Below are 11,976 nucleotides of genomic sequence, written 5' to 3' on the forward strand. Positions count from 1 at the left end.
CAATACAATGTTTTCCAATAATGAATAAAAAGAGGTGTAGTCATTGGCCTTCCAATAATATTAGTCAAATGGAGAAAATCCGTATAGGTGTCATACATTTATACTCCGTAACTATCATGTATTTGGTCTATTTAGAGGTTAATAGTTCATGAATCTTGGCAAGTATGACATGTTTGACAAGTGGTTTAGGAATAACATTTTCTGATAAAGAAGAAATTAATGTTTAATTTTAGACAAAAGTAACATTTACTTAATTTATTGAGGTATTTTTACTTGTCTTGTGATAGCGTATCTTAGTGTTAACATACATAGAGTACTTCTCTTGAATTTACTATCAATAGGGCAGAAAATGCATCGGTGAAAAAATGTGCATGTATATATAGTATATTAGTATAGAAGATCTCAAGTTCTGATCTAGCAGAGACAAGTTTTCATTGGTCTTAAAACGACTCATCTCATGTTCAAAAAAATTGCGTGTTTCCACGACCTTTTTATTGTTGATTTTCTGATAAAATAGCAGCTAAGCTATTCATTGTCAAGTATATTTTAGTACATAAATTACATACTGAGCGGAGACTTTTGGGCAGTGTTTACTTTAATTCTCAATTTTTATTTTTTCATTTTTTAAAATTTCTTCAATCGTTATTATTTTAGTCTATTCATGAGTTTTATTATGGTGGATACTTCAATTAGTTTAGTAGTTGGGAAAAATTATAGGCTCTGGTTGACATACATAACTTAAAAGTTAGCTTAAAGTTGAAAGTTTAAAAACTAGTAGCTATTAGCTTATTTTGAAACTGATAAGCCACGAAATAGCTTATATTTGTGCTTCATATATGCTCAAATAATGTTAGGCAAAGGAAGGTGGAACAATGGTTAATTTAGTGCATTTTCTATTAAAGTAAGATATAATCGAGTAATGGTGCAAGCAAGCATGAAAGGAGTTTAATCTTGGAAGAAAACAGGGCATTAGGGCACAAGGCAGGGACCCAAGGGCAAATCGGGAAATGAAGGAGCAAAATGGAATGAGTGTCAGGTGTGTCCACAACTAGGTTTCTGATCAAGAGACTCACACTGATCCCTAAGCCTCACGCTGGCACTCACACTGTGAGTACCAACGTGAGTCTCAATTATCAAAATCTGATCATTGAGAAGTCACGGTGGGACTCACACCGTGACTCCTCATCCAGTAGGCTGCGGTTTGGCACAAACTTCAGATTATAAATAGTTTTGAGTGGTTATTTTGTAGACATCTTTTTATTTTTCTTACTTTCTTAATTGGTTTTCCCTCTAAATTTTCTCCACAGAAACACTCCTAGAACTTTTCCATATTCTAATCCATCATCTCTTAGAAGATTTAGAGGAAGATTATCCTTTGTAATTGCAATTTAACATCAATTTTCAAATTTATTCTTTCAATTGCAATCATCAAGTTAAGTTCTCCAATTCAAATTTTTGCATTTTTCATTCCTTGTAGTTCTTAATTCAATGTTTATTACTTCAAAGATGATTTGGTTTACATTTCAATTATGAGTAGTTAAACATTTCTAGGGATTTAGATTGAACTTCATACTATGGGAGCACTATGTGATTTAAATTGCCAAAATTAGGTCCTGTAATATCTTCATGGTCATGGTGAATTTGGTTGTGAGTTTGGTGAACTTGAATTGACTCTTCCATAGTTATGACCAAATTATGCAAAAGGTATTTGGAATTGGTGTTTCACTTATGAGAATAAAGCTACACCATAGTCATACCTTTCATATTTCTATCTCATCTTTGAGAAAATAGAGTTTGAAGAAAATGAGCACACAAAGTGTTTGATGAATTGCCTCATATAATCAAGTTGCCATGAGAATGGGACATATATGATTAGTTGATAGTCCAATTGATCACGAGAGTGACGTTAACACCTATACCATTTCTCCAAGTTTGTCACTGGGAATTACATCACTTAAACATAGACGCACAAGAGCATCTATGCAAGGTCGTTTGGCTCAAATCCCTCTTTTATCTATTGCCTTTTTAATTCAATTACTTGTCATTATTAATAATTTGAACATGCAATACTCTAATATCTTTAAGTTAGCTTTGCAATATTATAATATCTTTAGGTTAGCTTTCAAACACTCACTAGTACAGAATCAGTCATCTCCGTCTGGAGTTGAGCTTTGCAATATTCTAATATCTTTAGGTTAGGTTAGCTTTCAAACACTCACTAGTACAGAATCAGTCATCTCCGCCTGAAGTTGAGGACTATTTGCGTCTGAAGTTACCTGGACGAATATGCCACAGGCGCAGATTGGTCAAACAATCTAGGATAGTAATTTTTATTTTTAAAAAAAATGTACATTCTGCGTTCGTTCTTTGTTAGAAACTGAAGCAGATTGTCCTTATTTTTTGGAAAAAAAAAAATATTTATTTCAAAATCCTTTAATTTTAAACCTGAGTAAATAATATGAAGATCATTTCCACAAATACTCATGGATTCCATCCAAAATTAAGTCAAAGTCACCCCTGGATGTCATTATACATTAATTCCAAGATGAATTACAACAGAAAAGCAGTGTTTCCATGTAAGCCAATTAAAGGAAAACACATTAATGAATAATAACAAAACTGCAACAACCTATAACATCACAGATCCAAAAACATAAGAGACATTGAAATACTAAATAGATACTAAAACAACCCCGTCTGATAATCTATGTAGAAATTGTAGAATGAACACTGAAATTTTAGTTCATTGCAATAACAAAATTACGAACAATCTAAAAATTCAAAAACCTCAAATTATCTCAGCCAATTCTTCCTCGCTTCAATCATCTTATTAAAAGCAAGTTCTATTGCCTCCCCATCTCGGTCATCTGCCCAGAAAAAAATTCTTCCTGTTCTTGAAGCCTGCAGAAACAGCTTGCAATAAGTTCATGAATATTTTTGGTACACAGACCTTGTAGTACTTTATAGACCAACAGCGTGCATTATCCCCTAAACTCTCCTTCCATGCTTCATACTCAGGCATAGAGTAAAATGCCAATTTCTCCCCTTTTTTTTTTGAAGCCTGCAGAAAAATACTCCGTAGCATTTAATACTAAAATCATACTCCTACATAACAATATATTTCCACATAACTAGCCACTTAATCAATATTCAACAAGAACAGCAAGCAATGCATGTTTAATTAGTAAGGTATGCATCAATGGAAACTAATAGCCAATAATTTAAAAAGAAGAGCTGAGGGAGCAGAATGTAAATATGAGGATTGGATCACACCCAAAAGCCTTATAGCTGCAGACAGGGTCATTGTGCAGATTAGATCACGCCCAGAATACTCGAGCTTCAACACCTATTATGTTATATCATTGTGCAGATTAGATGCATTAATCATAGTACAATTTTTTGGCAAGATAACCGCAAACCACCATACGAAAATTAAAGCAACTAAAAGAGCCCAGAAACATTTTTAAAAAAAGATCCTTGAGACCAATTAGTAGAATATGTTAAAAGGAACCTTCCCTATTTGATCTAGTGGTCTGCCTGCATTTGATATTGCTATCTCTGGTCATGTAATGATGATCTCTTAGTGTCTTACAATGTTGACCACACATTTGATCAGTTGTGACCTCAAAATATAAGAGTAAGACATGTACTATGATCTAGTGGATTGCATTCTAATTTACAAAAGCAACATCAACAGGTTATTTTTAATCTTAAGTCACACAAAACATATGAACATTTAACGAATAGAGAAAGAGGAACCTGCATTTCACTATGATCATCACTTTGGCGGATTATCCTAATAACAGGATCAAATGAAATGTCATAAATAGCTTTGATGACATCTTTTGGTGCATTCTGAAAATGTTATCATTAATATTAGGAAGTAAAATATATACTTCTGCATAAATGTAAAGTAATAATTATATTGGATCTTTATTTGAATTCCATATATATTTGCTTTTGAACTTCAACTTTTTTTTTAATAATTAAACTATGAGTGCAATAATGTTATTACGAGCTTTAATTTTAAATGTACTAATAAATTCAATCAATAAACCTTCTTATACACCAACAACAATCAACTGCAACTAATTTTTAGGAAAATTCAGTTTTAGAAATAACATCAAATCCACAAATATATCTGGCTTGAGAGAAAAATGAACTTTCTCAGAACGAGGCTATGTGCTTTATATATGGCCATTTCTCGAGAAGTAGCACTATGGTATGGGTTCCCAAGTAAAATAGATTAACACAACTGATAAAATCATGTGGAAATCTATTTAATATATCCCAAAGGGTTGAAAATGAATTTCACAAACCTTCAAATGGCATAGTTTCTTTATACAGGTGCATAAGCAAGCCACACGTCCATAGAGCTAGGCAAACCATTAACAGAGTACTAGGACCATAGAGAAAAACACATTTTTAGTACACTGTACTAGTAATCACAAAAAACAACTCATCTTACCACATTAAGCTCATCAGATTCAGATACCTGATGGAACACATTAAAGCTTGATTTTTAAGTTCTATTCTGTCCCTAGATAGTTTAAATAGTATCATATTTAGATGTTAATAACATGCTTAAGTGTTACATTTCCAGAGCTTAAGGCTAAAGGAGTTACAAGTAAGTGAAGTAACCATTCTAAAGGTTGGGCAACCACACTGACAAACAGCAGAAGTAATATCAGGGCCAGGGAAAGAATTTAAAATCATAGATAGAAACTCACCAATTCCAATTAATAAGGAAAAGAACCACTTCACCACAATCAAATACCCTACATAAAGCTTCCCTGTTTCACTTTCAATAGGGCACCATGATAAATACAATTCAAATAAACCCCTTTCAACAAACTGTAAAGATATTCTCTCAAATGAGGAGTAAAACCTACCTGATACTTGCAATAAATGTGGTCCTTCCCTTCCCTTCCCGACAACAGCAGAATCCCTGCAATGTAGAATAGAATCAATAATGCCCGCATGGGCAGCTCAACTGGTCAGAGGAGAAGAATAGAATCAATAATATTAGCCAGAAAGGTACCCTCCTGGAAGGAGCACAATGATATCTTCATAGCATGGCTCTGTATTGGGGAAATAAGTCATGTACCTGCATGTTCTAAGGCTCAGAAAAGAGTTCAGAAAGGCTAAAAAACCAATTCAATGCTTTAACTTGGTTACTACTTACATCAGGCAATGGTCATATCTTTCTTAATTTCATTCTGTATCATACCTTAATAAGGTCTTTTTCAGTGCATTCACAAAAATTTCCCATCCACACATACTTTCAAGACATCCAAGTGCGAATACTAATGCCAACGTCAGAAAACGTATCACTTAATACAATAATCCGTTTTCCACATAATGCTGTACAAATTGCTGGTGGGACAAATGACCAGCATAATAGCCCCTCAGTAGTCATTTTCTTGATTGATCTGCTGCTTTCATTACAGATGGCCCTGTTTTAATTGAATTTTATTTGAACGGAAATCAGATTTATGAGCTTATCAGCCCCCAGCATAAAAAGAGGGCACTAAAGAAGCAGAAACCATGGCCCTGTTTCACTGTCAACAGCCTGGTGGCTACAGTCTTCAGATTTCAACCTAATAAATAACAGGTGTGTCACTCCAAAGATCAATGCTCAACAGGGATCAGATTTAATTGTACTGAAAACAAATCCAATAAATAATAATAATACAGTAATATGCAAATTTTGAATGCAGTTTATGCAAAATCACAGTAAACCAGACTTTATGCATAATCGTGTGAATGAAGGTCAATTTCTTTTTTACTTACTGAAGCATAGCAAAAGCGCAGAGAAAGTTGTGAGGTTGTTCGTCATCAAGAGAGGAGAGTCGGAGATGGCGTACCAAATCATAAACCTCGAAAGCTAAGGAGAAGCCTACCAACCGAATTGGCTATACGGCTTTAAGCTCATCTATGAAGCGGCGAGTTCGCTGACAGCGACGTGAGGCGAGTGGAGACCGGCGGCAGCGGCGACGGGGCGTGAGGCGAGGGGGTGTAGACGGCGGCGGCGTTGGCTGGACGCAGTGAGTGGCGACGGGTAGTCTTCTCGATCTGTGGCGAGGAGTGGCGACAGCGTGAGGCGAAGATTGTTAATGCCGATCTGCGGGTGTGAGGCGTGAGGTGTGGGGAAGGCAGTGAGATCTGCTGGTAGTCTTCTCGGGTGGTGAAATAACCCTAACAATCTGCATCTGAAGTAGGTAACTTCCGACGCAGATTAGGGTACTTCGGACGCAAATTATCTAATATTTTTAAAAATAATTAAATAGTAAATTTTTAATTATAAAAATGACATCGCATCATTTTACATGTCCAGCATTTTAAAATCTTACGAACTTGTGTTTACTTAGGATGTGTTTGGTTGGTGGGTAGGCATAAGGAATGGATATGAAAGTGATTGCTAGTGTTTGGTTGATAGGTTTTAAGAATGGGCTAAAGTGTCATCTAGCACCATGAACTATATCCAATTATTCATGTCGCACCCTGAACTTTCATATCGTATATATCGAGCCGCAAACCAAAATAAAAAATTCACCTAGAACTTTTAGCAGGTTTCCAGGTCTTCATGCTGACATGGCGCAGGTTTTCAAGTGATTTGACATTTCTTTTAACCTTATGTTGTCCATGTAAGCATTTACATATTAAAAATATTTTTAAAAAATACAAAAAATACAAAAAAAAAATAGCATTTCTATAAATTTGGAAATTTGAAAAAATATTAAATAATAAATTAGCCAAAAAATATAAATTCTGAAAAAAAAATTGAAACATTGGAATTGCAAAATTGAAAAATATACATTATGAAAATAAAGAGATTAAAATTCTGGTTATTTTAATATAATAATTTTGTTTTTTTTTATTTTAAGTATGTAAACGCTTACATGTAGACAACATAAGGTTAAGAGAAATGCCACATTAGATGCCATGTCAGCAAGAAGACCAAGAGAAATGCCACATTAGACGCCATGTCAGCAAGAAGACCTGGAAACCTGCTAAAAATTCTAGGTGAATTTTTTATTTTGGTTTGTGGCTCAATATATACGATATGAAAGTTCAGGGTGCGGCATGAATAATTGGATATAGTTCATGGTACTAGATGACACTTTAGCCTTGAGAATGCTATTATGGGTTTGGAATACCCCATTAATGAGAAAACACATACCTTTATTAAATAAGCTACCCTTCAGAAAATTTTTCCATCACCACAAAAACCAACTTTCAGAAACACTACCTTAGGTAGCTTATTCAAAATAAGCTATTATTTTAAATTCCATATGATTTATCAAATAGAGTAACGTTTTCAAAATAACTTTCAGAAACGCTACCCTAGGTAGCTTATTCAAAATAAACTATTATTTTAAATTTCATATGATTCATCAAATAGAGTAGCGTTTCAAAATAAGAGAGTACCTCTAACTTATTTTTAACCTTTTTTGTTGGGTTGAAACTCAAACCCACAATCTTCCATATGGGAGAACAACTTGGTGTCACTAGACCACAAAGTCTTTGACAACTTATTTTTAACTTAAAATAAACTATAGACTCTAAAATAAGTTATACTAAACACAGTCTATAAATAGTATTTCATGTACAATGAAATTTGTTGGAAATCTTAGCAAAATTGACATTTTAAGTGGTCATTTAATTTTGTGGTACAAATATTTGCAGGGTCTATTCTCGATTTGGTTGGATCAAAGTAAATTCTGGTTCTCCTAAATGAGACCAAAAAAATTGATATATTGTACGTTCAAAACGGATAATGAGTAAATAGGAATTGATTTTTAAAGTGTACCCATTTGAATTGGAAAAAATAAAAATGGAAAGGCTTGTCAAGAGTAATATAGTTTGAGTGCTCAACTATATTATTGTAAATCCATTTTATCCTAAAAGACTGACGTTGCAACGCCCCTAGCACTCTTGGAATGCAACGAATCTGTTTTAAGAAAAGTGTGTATTACACACAACTTGAATTTTTCATGCTTTCGTGTCATTGTTACTTTTAGGATTATTTTTATTTTAATATTTAAATCTCATTATTTTTCTTTTATATTTTGATTTATCTACTTATTCTCCAACAAAATATTACCCTTTCCTAGGTGGATAATTATTCTTTTTTAAGCATGGACTGGATCCAAGGTTTTAGCATAGGCCTGTATGCAATAATTTATCTATTTTATTTATTCACACATTTTTTAATGAAAATTTGTTTATAATCGTGATTGATGTCATTTCAATAAGGTTTAAACTTTCAGGAAAAAGAAAATTCAAATTGGAAGGGCAATCCTCCCAGTTAAATGAACGAATGGATTGGATTATTTTTGCAACCGTAATGAACGGTATGCCAGGGGTTGTTATGCCGTGGACCCAGATCCACTTTGTAAGGTGGACTTGGGTCTACATTCACGTACACTATATTCTACATTCAGATACACTATACTCTACATTCACACATTACAGGATTATATGTTTAGTAACTATATTACCACTGTTATGCATTCACACATTCAAAAACTCTATATTCACAGGTCCTATACTCCATATTCACAACTTGAGAACTCCACATTCACACATTACAGGGCTACAAGTTGCTAGAACTTCTTAACTCTATTATAGATTCACACATGCATAACTCTACATTCACGATTTCTATACTTCATATTTACAATTTGAGACCTCTACATTCACACATTTATGGGCAACTCTACATTCACACAATTATAAATCTACATTCACGATTTCTATACTCTACATTCACACTTTGAAATCTTTACATTCACATATTTTTGGACAACTCTATATTCAGCAATATGTTTATTAATTTAAAGAAAAAAAAAAGACAAAAACTATGTAGTTTTGGACCCAGGTCCACCTTGCAAGGTGGACCTGGGTCCACAGCATAATTTGCCTTTGAGTTTTTGACTGCTTTTCCGAGTTCTAGATGTACGTAAATGTAAGTAGGACTCACCTGCCTATTATTCGCCTAGGACCAACTTAATCTTTTTCTTTGGGCCAACCTAATATATTTAATTTATTTACTCTTTTTGGATAGTGTATATACTCTATAAGTCTATTTATATTTGTGTTTGTTATATCAATAAGGTTTAAACTTTCAATAACAAAAAAATTCGAATTGGGAGGGCAATCCTCGAATAGATTGGATTGTTTCTAGAGTAAATACCCAAAATGGTCCCTTGACTATAGCTAAATTCACAAATTGGTCATCGACTTATGATTTTAACCAATAACATCCTTGACTTTGCAATTTTTACCTAATTTAGTCCTCCGTTAGTCTTACTGTTTGTTGACCGTGAATTCGAAGGACAGCGTGGTAATTTCACTTGCTCCCTGCATTCTCCCTCGCCAAAACCCAAATCCTCCTATCACTTCTTCAGGAACTCCTACAATTTTTTTCAATCCCAAATCGCTGCTCATCCACGTTTTTTGATTCTTTCTGCGTTTCTCTTTATCTAGCTTCTTGTCGTTTTCTTTACCCGGAATTCGCCGCTCTCTTTCTCCTCTCATGCCTAGGTTCAGCTCCATGTTCCTCCCTCAAACGATTACGCTTTCGCCCGCCGTGGCTCAGCCGCCCAAGGACGAAGGAGAAAGGTGCAAGTACGGTAGGGTTTATGTTTACGACTTGCGGCCGATGTTCAACGAGGATTTGGCTTTGAAGAATTGCACAGATCTGCATCTTTGACAATGGCAATGCGGGCTGAACACTAACGAGGGGTACGGGATGAGGGCGACGGAGATGGCTCCCGGCTGAGGGATGAAGGGTACGGGATGAGGATGAGGGCCGAACACTAACGTCGGAGGTCATATTTCACCACCGGCTCCTGAATCTTCGCCACCTTTTCTTCTGTATATTTGAATTTTGTTGCTGAGCTTGCAGGATTCGTCTCGGTCTCGATCTGTGCTATCTGAAGCCATGTACACCAAAAAAAGGACCAGACACGAAGCTGCTCCTAACGTCAATGGAGATTTTAAAAAGGCCATGCAAAGTTTGTGAAATTACTAGACTATCCCTGTGTTTCCCGGCCATTTGACGAGTTCATTAACGGAGGACTAAATTAGGTAAAAATTGCAAAGTCAAGGATGTTATTGGTTAAAATCATAAGTCGAGGACCAATTTGTGAATTTAGCTATAGTCGAGGGACCATTTTGAGTATTTACTCTTGTTTCTACCCACGAAATAAATGCTCTGTTTTCCCAAATGCTTCTTTCAAGTTCTCGTGAAGATAATATGATACTCACCACAATTAAATTAACTTTTATATTAGAAAGTCATGTTGATTGAAATTTAGAATTATGTGCTTTTTGCCTGGAAAATTGAACGTAAATGTAAGTAAGACTTGCCTTGGCCTATTTTCTACCTAGGACCAACCTAATTTCTTCTCTTCTTTTTTATTTTTTTTTATTTTTTTTTAAAATTTTAATCTAATCTATTTTAAGTATTTACTTTTTTGTACACCAACCTAAAATGTTCTGTTTATTTACATTTCTTTTACCAATCTAATTTTGCATTATGAGAACTATAAATTGAATTAACAAAACTTAATTATAAGAGTATAGGGCATAGAGATATATATACAAGGGAAATCATAGGGAGACTAGGATAGTAGTCATACTCTAACTCAAATATATAGAGTCTTAATACTTCCCCTCAAGCTCAAAGTATGCTAGTAACCTGTAACTTGCCTCTAAGAAAAAGAGAATCTAGGATCAGGTAAAGTTTTTGTAAATATGTCAACAAGTTGATCTTTTCTTGAAATAAAGTTTACTTGAATTTCCCATTAGCAACTCTGTCTCTGACAAAACGATAGTCAATTTCCACATGTTTGGTTCTTGCATGAAAGATAGGATTTGCACACATGTACGTAGCACCAAGATTATCACACCAAAGTTTGGGAACTAAAATACCGGGCACATTGATCTCTTTTAGTAAAGATAGAACCCAAATTACCTCAGCATAGACATCTGCTAGCTAGAGCCTTATATTCAGCTTCAGTGGAGGACCTGGCAACAGTTCTTTGTTTCTTGCAGACCCAAGACACAAGGTTTGACCTAAGGAACACAGCATAGCCACTAGTAGATTTTCGATCTTGGGGACAGCCAGCCCAATCAGAATTAGAGAATGCATGAATTTTTCTTGATGATGACTTTCTTATATGCAAACCAAAGTTAATTGTTCCTTTAACATAACTCAAGACTCTTTTTAGTTGCTCCAAATCTGAGGTTGTAGGGGCATGCATGTGTTGACATAACTGATTTAGTGCAAAGGATAAATCTGGACGAGTGATAGTCAGATATTGTAGCGCTCCTGCCAGACTTCTATATTGAGTAGCGTCCTCATATAGATCTGTGTTGAAAGAGATAGATTTCGAAGTAGAAATAGGAGTAGATAAATGTAACACCCCTAACTTTCAGGCTGAGATAAGCAATAAACTAAGACAAAAGCTATCAAATCTCAACGCTAATAATATAAATGCGGAAGCGTTAACTAAATCAATCCATGGTGCTACACCACATCCAGGTTAACCACAACCTAGATGCTAAGGCGAATTCAACATCAATCTTAAACCCAAACTCAGGGCATCTTGTAAAACCATTAATTTCATTAACTATATATATATATATAGAAATAATTTCAGGTGCGGCCGTGCTCTCCCGTGCGGTCACACACCACTCAATGTTACGAAATACACCACTCAATGTTAAGAAACACACCACAATAAACCACAATGAAACACACCACAATGCATATTTGTGTGGTGTGTTTCTTAACATTGAGTGGTGTATTTCGTAACATTGAGTGGTGTGAACAGCACAGGAGAGCACGACCGTACCGCACCTGATCATGACTATATATATATATATATATATATATATATATATATATATATATATATATATATATATATATATATATATATATATATATATATATATATATAT

General features: G+C 34.6%; 1 long non-coding RNA gene across 4 annotated transcripts; it reads right to left on the reverse strand.

Annotated features, from left to right (window-relative positions):
• Positions 1-2,468: 2,468 nt before the first annotated feature.
• Positions 2,469-6,219, reverse strand: LOC115998487. 4 transcript variants are annotated; one of them, XR_004093900.1, is made up of 4 exons: positions 5,794-6,219; positions 5,231-5,600; positions 5,042-5,107; positions 2,469-4,948 (listed from the first exon to the last, which is right to left on the reverse strand). It is a non-coding gene; the product is annotated as an uncharacterized LOC115998487 (long non-coding RNA). The 4 variants fall into 4 exon arrangements; XR_004093902.1 differs by having other exon boundaries at positions 5,186-5,600; XR_004093901.1 differs by having other exon boundaries at positions 2,469-5,107; positions 5,186-5,600.
• Positions 6,220-11,976: the final 5,757 nt, after the last annotated feature.

Source organism: Ipomoea triloba, chromosome 12, assembly GCF_003576645.1.
Source record: "Ipomoea triloba cultivar NCNSP0323 chromosome 12, ASM357664v1".
NCBI classification, from domain to species: Eukaryota; Viridiplantae; Streptophyta; class Magnoliopsida; order Solanales; family Convolvulaceae; genus Ipomoea; species Ipomoea triloba.